This window comes from Caretta caretta, chromosome 1, assembly GCF_965140235.1.
Source record: "Caretta caretta isolate rCarCar2 chromosome 1, rCarCar1.hap1, whole genome shotgun sequence".
NCBI classification, from domain to species: domain Eukaryota; kingdom Metazoa; phylum Chordata; order Testudines; family Cheloniidae; genus Caretta; species Caretta caretta.
The window spans coordinates 70,796,757-70,811,756 of record NC_134206.1 but is presented as its reverse complement, the minus strand read 5'-3'; positions in this window follow the sequence as shown (position 1 = coordinate 70,811,756).

The following is a 15,000-nucleotide window of genomic DNA, read 5'->3' as shown; positions in this document are numbered from 1 at the left end:
GTGAATGCCTCTGTGTTTGTGCATGTGTGAGGCCATTCAGTGTCTCTAAGAATGTAATCGTCCACAATACATGATTACACTTTTTGTTCTTAATTCATCCTGACATGTGAGAGCGGGAAGTATAATTACATGGTTCATTTATGTAACAGGACTAAAGTTAATCTATCCGTGTAATTACATAAAATGTATAATGTAGTTTTGTTCTCATTAGAACATTTACAGCTTAATGGGTCCCACTTAATTTAAAGTGGTGCCAATATAGTAGTGTCAATGTGGTCCGCTCTTCTTTTAGGGCCAAATTTGGCAGTCCTCATTCTGGCTAGAGTTCCAAAGACTGGATCAGGAATCTGTCCTGAGTAAGGACTGCATAATACTGTAGGATTTGATCATTAGTGGTAATTTCTGGCTACTCCTCTGTGTATGGGGTGCTCTCTATCAGGGGAAATGTTGCAGTTATGTTATATCAATAAATGGGCACAGAGGCAAAGGTGATAACATGACCCAGTCACAACCCAACTTTAAACAAGATTATATAAGGTTCAGGGTTTGGTATATAGGAACCTTGTCCTGCTGAGTATCATACCAAACACCATTAAAAATTCTTTTAAACTTGTTATTAAATATACAGAACAAGAAGAAAAAAATATAGTTAAAGCATTTGAAAATAAAGAATTAAACAAGGGTTACATTTTAATGGCATTCTGTGTTCCCTTTCTATTTAGTGGAAAGAGTTCTTAGAAGCTCCTCTCCACACCCCATTTGACAGTCTCTTAGATGTTAATAACTGCCCATTTTGTGGAAAAAGGAAGAAGTACGTTGAAATGAGCTGGACCTGTTGCTATTGCTGCTGTTGTTCGAGTCTAATCCCATTTCCTAGAAGACAAAACAAGATAAATACATAAAAAAGGGAAGAGAAAAGAATAGCAAAGATAGAAAATGCAGATTTTGTTCCTGGCATTGACTCTCGCTTACTGCTGGAAAAATACAGCCACAGTACATGGTTTTATCAGCCACTCCACTGTTTTGAGCATTGCTTTTATCTGTCTTTCTGGACATAGGCTTACAGTAGTACTGCAAAACATACAGTCTTGGCCAGCTGAGCCAGATCCTTATTAGACAGAAGGCAAAAGGAGCAGGAAAGGGAAGAAATTTTGTTGGGAAGGAAAAGGACACACCAAGGCTCTGCATCCCAGGTGAGCTTTGAGATTTAGCAAAAGCCATTGGAGATGTAATCTGGGTTCCTCTCTGTGGCCTGGTCTAGTCAGAAAGTATCTCAAGATCAGCACGAAGAAAGTCTGATGGTGTTACAGTAGTTCCAAGGGTCCAGGAGACAGAGGGGGTAGCAGCCATAATGGAAAGCTTGCTCCTTCCCCCATTTTCAGTCAGCCAGTCAGCATCCGCATTTGATTTTCTCCCCAAATATTTTACTTTTAAGGAATCCCAAAGGGGTGGAAAAGTCAATCCCTTCATTATTTTGTTCACCAATGAGGCCTAATTTCTGACACACCAATTTTGGTTCATTGATTTCCACTCCCACACTTCTCTTGTTTACCAGTCACGATCTTAACACAGTCCATAAATTGTACCAGCAGACCTTTTTGTATGGACTAATTCTGTCTCCCTTTTGTACCTTTTCCCATCAGCATGTCTTGTTAGAGGTTGTTGTGGCATTTTATCAACTTTCCCTCACTCTTTATAGTTGAACTCACAATTAGGATAAATTAGGATTAATTACCACCACAGTTCTCGTGGAAAAACAAAAAGCACAATTTTTGTGGTAGCTTCCATTATGAAATTATGCAGTGGGATTAGGGGAGTAAACTGAGTCAGGGTAAAGAGGAGAGTTGAGCCTCAAAGATCAGTGGTTCTGTGGATGTTCTGTTTTTTTCCCTTATAAAGGGCATGCTTGCAGGGACAGCAGGGTAGCAAATGTAGCCTGATCTATAGATTATGTATTAATTATATTGATTACGTAAGATTTCCCAATTATCACTTTGAGGATTGACAGATTCTTGTCCCAAGATCAGGCCCAGTATTATTCAAATTATAGTTGGGAACCCCAATGTGCACAGCTGCAACAGTTACGCTATAGGATCTCTCCTATATTTACAAATGGTTTATTAATACATTTAGCACAGTCAGAAACACACCAACTCAGTAAGGTAGATAGAGATACTACAGAACGTATATCTGCACATCCATATACTCACACCATCCCTTGCAGGACAACCTCAAATGTTAGCCATCATCTTCCTCATCACCATCACATTCCCCCCGTCACCAGTGGCCATCATTTTGGAACCTCCCAAGGGCTTCATCTCTCTCTCTCTCTCTCCTACTGCCCATAGGCTGTGATGCAACTTTTATAATATGTTATACTGCCGCCACTATGTCTGATGCATATTCAGTAGGGGTTTTCGCCTTTTTCCTTATTTGTATTTCCTCACCTTACTAATGTTGGAGTGTCCTCTTCTATAGGTTAGCATATCAATGATCTCAACTTATTATCATATACATCAATTCGTTGCCATGGCCATCTTGTGGTTGAACTCTGTTTCTGTGGTTGGAAATTCCCTTTAAAACAGTGGTGGGCAACCTGCGGCCTGCGGGCCGCATGCAGCCCATCAGAGTAATCCACTGGCGGGCTGCCAGACAGTGTTTACTTTGACCGTCCACAGGCCTGGCCGCCTGCAGCTCCCAGTGGCCACGGTTCGCCATTCCCCCGATCTATAAGGTGGATAGAAAGCTGGCCAGATTTTCAGGCTCAACTGGTAGTGATCAATGGCTCCATGTCTAGTTGGCAGACGCTATCAAGCAGAGTGCCCCAGGGGTTGGTCTTGGGGCCAGTTTTGTTCAACATCTTTATTAATGATCTGGACGATGGGACAGATTGCACCTTCAGGAAGTTTGAGGATTACACTAATCTGGGGGGAGAGGTAGATATGCTGGAGGATAGGGATAGAGTCCAAAGTGACCTAGACAACTTGGAGGATTGGGCCAAAAGACATGTGATGAGGTTCAACAAGGGCAAGTGCAGAGCCCTGCATTTAGGACGGAAGAATCCCATGCACTGCTATAGGCTGGGGATTGACTGGCTAAGAAGCAGTTCTGCAGAAAAGGACCTGAGAATTACAGTGCATGAGAAACTAGATATAAGTCAGCAGTGTTCCCTTGTTGCCAAGAAGGCTAACGGCATATTGGGCTGCATTAGTAGGAGAATTGTCAGCAGATTGAGGGAAGTAATTATTCCCCTCTATTAAGCACTGATGAGGCCACATGTGGAATATTGTATCCAGTATAGGGCCCCCCGCTACAGAAAGGATGTGGACAAATTGGAGAGAGTCCAGCAGAGGGCAATGAAAATGATCAGGGGGCTGAGGCACATGACTTATGAGGAGAGGCTGAGGGAACTGAGCTTGTTTAGTCTGCAGAAGAGGAGAGTGAGGGGGGATTTGATAGCAGCCTTCAACAACCTGAAGGGGGGTTCCAAAGAGGATGGAGCTCAGCTGTTCTCAGTGGTGGCAGATGACAGAAAAAGGAGCAATGGTCTCAAGTTGCAGTGGGGGAGGTCTAGGTTGGATATTAGGAAATACTATTTCACTAGGAGGGTAGTGAAGCACTGGAATAGGTTACCTAGGGAGGTGGTGGAATCTCCATCCTTAAAGGTTTTTAAGGCCCGGCTTGACAAAGCCCTGACTGGGATGATTAGTTGGTGTTGGTCCTCCTTTGAGCAGGGGATTGGACTAGATGACCTCCTGAGATCTCTTCCAACCCTAATCTTTTGTGATTCTATTATTCTATTATACACATAATTTCTATTGACACTACTGGGGTGACGCGTGTACCTTGTACAATTCAAGAGCTTAATAAACATTCCAAAATAGTCAAACATATTTCATTGTATCATCAGAACATAGAGGTCTAGAGTGTCCCTAGCCACTGTTTGGCTACAGAGCAGAGTAATGGGCCCAACTTTATTTCAGTAAAGTTTATTACTCTGGCTGCCTTATATTCTTTCACATGTCAAGTGGTTAGAGAGGAGGAGGAGCATTTGCCCTGCCTGCCTCATCATCATCCTGAGTAGCTGTCTGGGTGCATGAGGAGGGTGTAAGTTGCACCAAAAAAAAAAAAAAGGAAAGAAAAAAAAAGAGGTAATTTACTTCCCTCCCTGGAGAAGGAAACTGTGATGCAGATAATCACAATTCATCCTTTCCCCCTGTTATGAATTATATCTGATAGGACACGCACACAACTGCTGAGAATTACACCTGGTAGGACACGCACACAAATGCTAAGAATTACACCTGATAGGTCATGCACAGTTCGAATCTAGGCTGAGGCACATAAACAAAGTCCACAACTGCCGAGTTCCCAAAAAACACCAACTTTATTATGCTCGAGCGTGGTGCCACCCTGCTAGCCAGGAGGGGACCCCGAATACAGATTATACAAAGGCTATATACTTTTTAGCAAAGCATGTTGCCCTCGTGCATTGGAAACCTTAGCCAATAAACAAACCCTTTTCTTATCTACCACCTATCCCTGCTTGGTACATTCCTCGTGCTAAACTAGTATGTTAATTACACAGCATGGTCCTAAAGCCATACATCAGCAACTTTTATTATTAGGATGGGAGGCCTCACATCAAAGGCCAGGAGATAGGGAGTTTAGGGACTGACAAAGAACAGATACCGGGAGTCAAGGCAGGCTGGAGACAAGGAGGAGGATTTTCACAGGAATGCAGTATGTAAGGAACACTCCTCCTGGTGCATGATGTGCTTGCTTTTAGACAATGGTGGGCCCCAAACCAAAATGGAGTCACATGTGCTAACTTTTCCTTAACACCCCCAAGATGGAGAGGGCTAATAAATGCCAATTATTTCACTGTCTGAACACCCCCCCCCATTTTCTTTACAAGCTGTCCCACTGCTAAGTGCCTATGACATAGACTCCAAAATCACAATACGCTGTTCCTCTTTGAATGTTTACTTGGGGGTATTTAAGCAAATTCCCTTTAACTATTTTAAATAATCTTTCTATCATTTCTAACAACCAAAAGAAGTGTCATAACATGAAATACACATGTACAATAGACAGAGATAAAGGAGAGCAAGTTTATGCAAAAAACATGTTTTCCCGCTAATACTTCTCATGCAGAATCATATGCTGACCAACAGAAGGAAAAACAAGAAAGATGTGTGTGTGCTGCGAGGGGGGCACGGGTATTAAGGGGCTTTTGTACTGATGGGTTGAATTCCATCCCATATGTTCATGCATCTCCTGTGACAGTTCATTGGAAGCTTGTTCATTAGACAGACAATATTTTCTAGAAGTCTAGGGAAAAAGGGGCTTCAACAGTAAGACTCCTATGAGAGCTTGGTGAAGTGTAAGCAGTGTAACAAAATGTACTTTCCCAGGGTGTAGTATTTATTATTGATTCTAATCATCATCACTGCAATCATGAAAAAAGACAAACTGTAATGTAAAATATAATTGACTGCCAGGGAAAATGAAAGGGCAATAAATTTCATTTAAACACAGATGCTTTAGAATGGAGCCAGATGCTCTGCTCTGGTTATGTAGCATAGAGGGGAACAGAAAGGCTTTAATCTCAGATGGGAAGGGTGGACTGTACAGAAGTTCAGGGCAGGTAATATCTCTAATAGTGGCCTGTCTACCCTTATGAAATCCACACAGGATCTCTGCTTCACATGAGTAAGTAGGACATTGGGTGAAGGAGCCAGAAAAGTGGGATACTCTCTGTAGCTGGAGATTCATAGGGCCTTGCCTGTGTATTCCCATAGATTTGAGACTCTGCCACTTTGCATAGCACTTCCTGCATTACATACCACCAGCCCTGAGGGTACAAAGTAATAGACTAGAAGCTTTCAAGACCAATGCATCTCAGGAGGCCTATGCTCCCTCCCATGTAGCTTTCAGCATGAAGGGAAGTATATGACCCAAATGTACTTTCTAAGACAGTTTTATGCTTTTGTTTGTTATTGTTTACTTTAAATTTGAGCTACTAATCATTGGCACAATAAATTGGCATAGCCTGAAGTCTTTTAATAAACAGTTAAACAAAAATCCACTGATGATTGAGATGCCATGTATTTAATTCTGTGGTTGATTTCTATTTGTCATGAGTTGTTTTACACCTGTGTTTTATTGATGGTAGCCATCTCATTCCCATGACTGCTGACAACCAATTAATCTCCACGAATGGCACCTAGGAATTTGCTTCATTCTCAAAATGAGTTATCCATAATAAATTATGTGATGTTCAACTTGTAAAGTCAATCTGCTTACAAGGGCTAGTTTTTGCTATGGCAAATCTAGGGTTATCATTTGGCACTATCGGCCTTAAAAGTTGGAAAAGAATACAGAAAAAAAGGGGGGGAGGTAAAAAGTTTCCCCTCCCTACAACACTAGTTGTTTCATCATCTGAAAGGATCTTATTGTTAATTCGTAGAACAACTTAGCTTTTGTGCATAATAGATTGTGTGTGTTTGTGTGTGTGCATTCTCTAACTAAAGTGTAGTAGTACTAGATACAGTTACTCCAAAAGTATTGTGAAGATAGAGGAAAGGATGACTGAGCAATGAGAAATCAAAAGTACAGTTAATTATATGAATGTGAAAGCATCTTTCAGGTTATATCAAAGGCATCATTTTAACTCATTTACTTTCACCTATGAAATAGCATGTTGCAGAAAATAATACTGTACTATCAAAATGTGTTCTCCTTTTCACTTGACTTTATGCATTGTCTTATGCTATTAACTTCCAAAAAGGAGACTTGCTGCCAATGGAAAAGGTCTTGATACTTAATACAGATACAGGTCTTGATACTTGATACAGAAGCAGAAAATCAATTATGAATATGAGAAAAAGTGTCCAGATCTGTATTGCAAGCAGTTTCACCGAGGCTTGACTACAAACATTGTCAAGTAAAGATGATATGCATTCCCTGAAACGCAGAAGAAATTCACATACTCCATAAAGGTTTTACATAATTAAATATGAAACTTACATTAAAATTTTAAGGTTCTAACTTATACTAACTAAAGCAAGTTATTTCCAAGCTAATGGTGGCCTTCCATCCTTAGCTTCTCCTGCTGCTGAATTTTATGCCATCTGTTTCACAACACTTAGTGAAATAAAATATTATGCACTCTATTATGTCCAGTGCTGTACAGGAGTTCAATAGGGTGGGAGACTGGGAATCTGTATGCAGAGGAAGCCAAGCAACACTGCAGTGCTCATACTCTCTTCAGTGCAAGGACATGTTGATAGGGATACATGGGTGAATGAAGACTGACACAGGGTTGGATTCAAGTGGCAGGCCACAACTTAATTACCTTATCACTGGGAGTGGGTGCTATTTTCACCCCCTGAAATAAATGTACTGGATATTTAACTGGCTCCAGTGTGGGGTCACAGGCTTTCCACCCAATAACCAGTAATGTGGGATAAATCCTCTTGGTCCTACTCCTCAGACTCATCTTATTTTTCAAACCTCTCACCCTTGCATCTGTGAGGAAATGTCAAAGTGGGACCTCTGTCTCAGAAGACTTTACGTCTCCCCTTCTCCTAGAGCAGGGGAAGGCAAACTTCGGCCCACGAGCCAGATCCAGCCCAATCAGTTCAAATGTAGTCTGAGGGATTGCCAGCCCCGTGGCACAGCAGGGCTAAGTCAGGCTCCCTGCCTGCCCTGGCCCCGCGCCGCTCCCGGAACAGCCAGCACCATGTCCTTGTGGCCCCTGGGGGCGGGGAGGGGCAGAGGGCTCCATGCACTGCCCTCGCCTGCAGGCACCGCGCCCCGCAGCTCCCATTGGCCAGGAACAGGGAACCGCAGCCAATGGGGAGCTTCGGGGGTGATACCCGCAGGCGAGGGCAGGGTGCGGCGGACCCGCCTACCCCACCCCACCCCCAGGAGCCACTGCCGGACATGCTGGCCACTTCTGGGAGAAACGAGGGGCCAGAGCAGGCAGGGAACCTGTCTTAGCCCTGCTGCGCACTGCTGCCACCCGGAGGTAAGTGTTGCAAGGCCGGAGCTCGCACCCTGAACCCCCTTCCCTGAGACCCTTAACCCCCTACCTTGAGCCCCCTGCCACACCCCTCCTGCACCCCAACCCTCTGCCCTGAGCCCCTAACCGCCTGCCCTGAGCCCCCTCCTGCACCACACACCCTTCTTGCCGCACACCCCTTTCCCTGAGCCCCTTCCAGCACACCGCTGCCCCGCACACACCTCACACTCTCTCCCGCATCCCAACCCCCTGCCCTAGCCCTACATTCATGGCCCTGCATACAATTTCCCCACCCAGATGTTGCCCTCAGGCCAAAAAGTTTGCCCACCCCTGTCCTACAGGCAAAAGGTCCACCAGCAAAATCCCAGAACTCTTTTACCACTAGGAGATGGCAATTTTGTAATGTCAAGTCCTACTACCTTTACCCTAATGTAACTCCATGATTCTGTGAAGAGGATGAAAAACCCTCACCAGGCCGCTGACAATTTGGTCCCATGGAGAATTTTTTTCCTGATCCTAAAACAAGCCATTGGTCAGAATAACAGCATCCTGAAAACACAGCTCCTATACCATGAATTACAAGGAGGAAGAGGCAGCTAAAGGGGACAAAGATGCTTCAAAACAGGGTACAAAAAAGAACTAGATAAGTTCATGGAGGATAGGTCCATCAATGGCTACTAGCCAGGATAGGCAGGGATGCAAAACTATTCTCTGAAGTGTCGCTAGCCTCTGTTTGCCAGAAGCTGTGAATGGGTGAGAGTGGATGTATCACTTGATAATTACTGTGCTGTTCATTCCCTCTGGAGCACCTGGCATTGGCCGCAAAGAAGGACAGGGTACTAGGCTAGATGGACCATTGCTCTGACTCAGTATGGTCATTCTTATATTCTAAAACCCTGGGAAAAGGTTTAAATTAGTGAGTGTGGGAGCAAAGAGCCAATAAGCACTCAGATCTCCCATTGCTGTCCAATAAAAGGTGGAGACCCCATGGAGAAGGAGGGGCCTGCATTCTTGTTATGCACTCTGTCTCTCTTCTTTCAAGGCTCTCTATCCCACTCTTGATCTGATCAACATCCTCACCTGATGAGATGGGGGGCAAGGGAGTGCAATGAATCTAGCATCAAGAGTGGAGCTAGGGAACTCAAAGATGGAGGGAGAAAGGCCTCACACCACTAACCTTTTCACATAAAGCAGCAGAACCAAACCCGAGGGGAGAGAAGTAGATGCTGCTCTCACATTAGGGGTAGGTCTACACTTGGAGCTGGATGTGTGATTCCCAGCTTGAGGAAACATACTCGCACTGGATCTAATCAAGCTAGTATGCTAAAATAGAATGTAGTTGGGCCAGTGTATGCACTGGGAAGGGCAAGCTGCTCCGAGTCTGTGCTTAGGGATGTGGACGTGTATGTACCCAGAGCAGCTAGCCCCGTCCTGCAGCTCACACTGTTGTGGCTACATTCTATTGTTAGCATACTAGTTTAATGAAAGCTAATGCGAGTATGACTCCTTGAGCTGGGAATCACACCCCCAGCTCCATACGCTCAGGGCATGCCTACCTTGTGGAGACTATACTGGCATAGCTACGTTGCCATACTTATGCCAGCATAACCTTGTACTATAGTCTCAGCCTCCACCAAACGAAGGGTTTTTCTCTCAGTGTAGAAAAACCACCTCCCCGCACAATAGTATCTACATTGACAGAAGCTTTTGTCTGTTAACACTGGCGGTTAGGTCAGTATAGCTATGCTCGTCAGGGTGTTCACACCTCTGACATAGCTTTCTCAGTCTACCTTTTAAGGGTGGACCCATCCTAAAGTTGCAGCACTATCAGGGTTCCATAGAACTCTGAGGGCACTATGTGTGTTTCAGGCCTGGTTTACGCTGAAATCTCAGGTTGTCCTAGGTGCATTGCTCAGGACTGTGAAAAATTTCACTCCCTGTGCAATGCAGTTAGGTTGACCTAACCTGCACTGTAGAAAAAGCTAGGTAGACAGAAGAATTCTTCCATCAACCAAGCTACCACCTCTTGAGGGAGTGGATTTACCACTGTGATGGGAAAACCCCTTCTGTCGCTGTAGTAAGTATATATACTACAGCAGTGTAGATGCAGTGCTGCTTGTAATGGAGACATACTCTCAGGAACAGTGCTTCCAGGAGCTGCTGCTGGGGCTCTGTACCACCACAAAACACAATGAAGTGAGATACGGATGGTCTGAATTCTGAATTGTATGGCTTTTGTTGGGAGGTTACGCAACCGATTGCCATTTGGCAATCTGCTGAAATTAAAAAAGTAAACATACAAGCGTTGCTGTTATTCATTTCTGCTTGAATGATATTTGTGAAGCCAAAAGCTGCTCAAAATGTGTATCGTACGAGGCGATGAAGAAACAGCAAGCACTAAAAGTAAGGTTGCCAAACAGTTTCCATTGTACCTCCTTCATTAGTTTTCATATACTGACAACTTTCTGAAACTGACTTGTGGAGCTAAATGCTCCATATTTGGACTTTGCCCAAAAACATTTTGATTTGAAAGATTGAGCAAAATTAGGTATGGATGTGTGGAAAAATATACTTTTCTCATTGCAGAAATATGTAACCACATTTTCTAAAACAGGCTTATTATGCTGAATTTTATTCTTCTCACCTTCCTCTTCTCTGTTCCCAAAAGCAAGAATTGCATTGTGTTAAATCGGTGCATACTGGTTTTAAATAGAACCTGTTTAAGACAGTATGAAGGAATTTATTTCAGCAATAGATTCATTTAAGTTACACATACAATTTTTATTAACTTTGTTCTTTATGACCTTACAAAATGTTGGCAGAGGATTATAATCTTAATATTTGCTCATTAAACACTAAACAGCATTCACAATATGACATGAAATAGCAAATAGAAAAAAAAAATGGAACCAGGACAATGTAAAATTTATTACAGGCTGTCTTGACAAGGTAGATGTGTCAGCAGAAATCCAGCCAAGATCAGAACTGTAATTTCTTTCACCTACACTGACATGTTTATCGCTTATGTCAGATACTGATCTCACTTTAATTTTTTGAAGGGGTGTTGAATTTTTACTGTGATAAAAAGAACTAGTGAAAGGTAAATGTGCTGTACTACCTCTTCTAACCTGCCAAATAATAACCTTCCACCTTCTGCAGAGCTAACATAAAGAGGTAGTGTCTGTATCGAAGAAGACATGGTTTCTGCCCAATATCAGTTCTGTCCAAAAAGTTAAAGTAATTAGAATTTCAATTTATCAAAATGTCATCTGAAATTAGAAGTTCCAGTTTAATTATGTGATGCTATTTTACCATATGAATTCTATATCTATTAATTTAAGGGACAGTGGTAAATTCACTGAAATGAACGTAACAATATTTAATTCTGTAAGGTGACATTGAAGATAGCATACACAATATGTGCCGCCTCTTTTTAAAAGGTTAATAACAATCTCTCTACATTATAAATCCTGAACTTTGTGATGTTGTTAATTAAGGAGAAAAAAAGGTAGTCACTACTAAGGCTTTATTCATTATGACACACAAATATGAAAATGCAATGACATAAGGGTCATGTTTTTTAAAGGGTAAGTCTCAAGTCTGCTTGTATGAAAGTCATGAAAGTGGTAATCATGATAGTATGGAAACTGCTTCATCCAAGGCAATAGCATTAGGTTATAAAATAATTGTTTTATATTCATTCATACTATTATGGCTTGTGCCTCCAGTGCATGGAAGATGAATATTTTTGTTACCAAGAGAGACTAGCACAAAACAAGATTGATCTTTTGATCCAGCCACACCCCAACACAAATATGAATATTAGCAGTGATGTACTATCTGGGAAATGTGGATAGGGAGGCCCTTGTTAAAATTCTGCCATCAAATTTCTAGGGAGCGTTGTGGTGATTTCCCTGTCTTTAGTGGGCTTTACATTGTCTCTTGATACCCCAGGTAGAGAGATCTTAATTCTGGGGCTCATAAAAATGCTTCTAAATAACATTCACTTCCTCCTTTTGCAAAACTCCAGGTCACACTAAGGAGGTTCCAAACCTGCAAACACTTCCACACCTGCTTAATTCTATTATTGTGATTTCAATTGTGATTACTAACAATAGTAAACCACATACCTAAGTGATTTCAGGATTGGGGCCTAAATGTCTGCTATTGTCCAAAAATGCTCTTAGGGCAGGGTACTTCTCCTGACAAAGTTTTTATTCCACCTCCTTCAAGTTACATGAATTGGACCCTGTGCTACATTATCAATATACTCAGGGGATGCTTTTTGGGAACAAAGCATAAGCATTTTCAGTAGAACTGGTGAAAACATGGGCCAAGGTTTGCAAATATTTACATTAAAAATTCCAACATTTTAAATAGAATTTGAAAATGAATAGGTTCCCCAATTTCTCAACCCACCCTTTTTGTGAGAATATACACCCCCGGACATGGGTTTTATTATATGTTGATCCTGTTAGTATTAATCTACGTATCTTTCCACACTCACACACTTTGGAGTCATCTCCTCAGGAGTTTCTGGGAGCACCAGCCTTTAGGGGAACTACTGAGAGCAGAGCTTCTTTAAGAACTATGGCAATAGGGAGAAAAGGAGCCTGTGTGACATTGCAGAGATATTTGTGAATGGGCCTGTTCCACTGAGGATCACTCAAAATTGACATTCTTGGGTTGGGGGATAAAACCACACCATTTCTGTACAGTGCAATATACCCCTCCCTACTACAAAAATGCCAGGGAAACTCTGCTTGTCCAAATGCACTGTTTCCCGACCACAACAAGGGAACTGTCTGGCCCATAGAGATGATAAAGGCCTTAGGCTCCGTTCCAAGCCCCACTCCATTCCCTTTGAATTGCTTCCATGACATGAAGAGGCTAGAAAGCAGCAGGATTTCCCCAGCTACAAATTCTTCTGGCATGGGAGAGTCCCCATCATGCATAAAGCTAATATAAACCAGCACTTAGGCCACCCGTGTGCAAACTCTAGCATAGGAGGCATGCCGGGACATTCTCACAGCTGGGAGGTGTAGCGGGAGTGCACTGCATTTGGTAACCCCTGGCTGTTGGAGAGCCCTTGAGGCCATACCCGGGCAGGTACAGCATACAAGAGCCTTGGGGAAATTGCCTCTAGACTGGGGATCCACAGAGCTGGAGCCAGTGAATAGAATCATCTGAGGACTGACACCAGTAAATCACCCAGATAATATTTCTATTAAAGCAGGAATTTTATCTAGACTACATTAAGTAGTATATTGTTTGGTTTAGTTTTAAATATCATAAATGGTGGAATTTTCCTCTTCTCCTTAGAGATTATTCAACAGACTAACATAATTCACGACCTGGAAATGTTTCCTCCTATTCGGTGAAATCTAACCTACATACACAAAGCCCATTTGTGACGGAAAAGTTACTTTGTACTTACATCAACATTTTCAGAAATGTGTTGGCTGGAAAGTAGATTTGGGGAAAAGCTGAATTCCTTTTACTTAGGTGCAATATTTTCAAAAACACCTAATTTAGGAGTATTTACAAACATGAATCCAACTGAAAATCTTGTGCTTTACAGTCTCCTGGGTGCTTTTGAAATTCTCTCACTTGGTGGCTAGATATTGGTTTAGGAGTTTAAGCACTTGAAAATGTAGACCTTACGTCTTTATTTAGATACCCAAGAGTCTCAGATATAGGGCAAACTGTTCTTAGACTCCTTTTAGTCCCTTTTGAGTTCATTCCTTCGGTGACAGGACGGGCTTTCTGCACCTCATTCTGCGTGGAAACTCACCTTCCAAGCACTTTCAGATTGGATCTCTAGTCTGCAGCCCAGCTGGCTCTGAACCATGTTAAAAACACAGGCCCAATCTGTTTTTGGAATCTGTAAGAGTTTACCTTTGGGAGTTGGGGACAGCATACATTTGCAGTGATAGAAATGGTATCTTCAAAACAAAGCGTTACTTATTCATTTCCCAAAGGTATAAAGCACTTAGGAAAAATGAATTAACACAATGAAAGAGAGAGACAGACAGTCCTGCTTACATCATGATCCATTGATTCTGTCAATCTGTATGTCACTTCCATAGGCTGACAACTTATGCCCCAACTCTTCCTTCCCAAGGCCAGCATTTTTTTTTTCTTAAATTTAGGATTCCCCTTGATCCTAAGCTGGTTTTTAAGGCCTGGCTTGACAAAGCCCTGGCTGGGATGATTTAGTTGGGGACTGGTCCTGCTTTGAGCAGGGGGTTGGACTAGACGACCTCCTGAGGTCCCTTCCAACCCTATTCTATGATAGGTTCATCCCTGTGAAGAGCAAACAATTCTAGTCAGATGGGGGTATTCCCCAATAAACAGCTTGTGACACTGCACCCCATATTCAACATAGTAATATTATTATTACATGGTTATGGCATAATTATGATGCATTTCATACAAGTTAATTCATGTGAGGTGTCATTGGAAAAGTTATGATTTGCTGAATATGATTATCCTATTGGTATGCATGTATCACTTTTGTATCTGAAGTTATAAATACTGGCTATGTATCTGTACTTCAAATGTAGTCACACCTGGGTAACGCCCACTAGACAAGATGCTTTCAGGATAGATAGTTGGTTGGGAAGGGTCTATTCATAGCATTGAGCCATTAGGGAAAACAATAGGCCTTAGGAGAAGCTTATCTTCCACCTGATGAGCCTTCCTGAGAACACTGAACTTCCAGACAGGCTGTAAGTAATGGCTGTTATGACTCTGTAAGGACATGTGACCAGGCCACATGATTCTGGATTCCATCTTTGCATGTCAGTATTTTTTTCACAAACCAGTCTGGGAACCAAATTTTGAAACAAAGGGTTCCTGCCATATGCTAAAGCTACATAAGGCAGGGAGTGACATCATCTCTTGTTCTTCACTCCCCACACAGGAAGACTTGTGGCAACACCTGAGGAAAAAAGACTGAACGGGGGGAA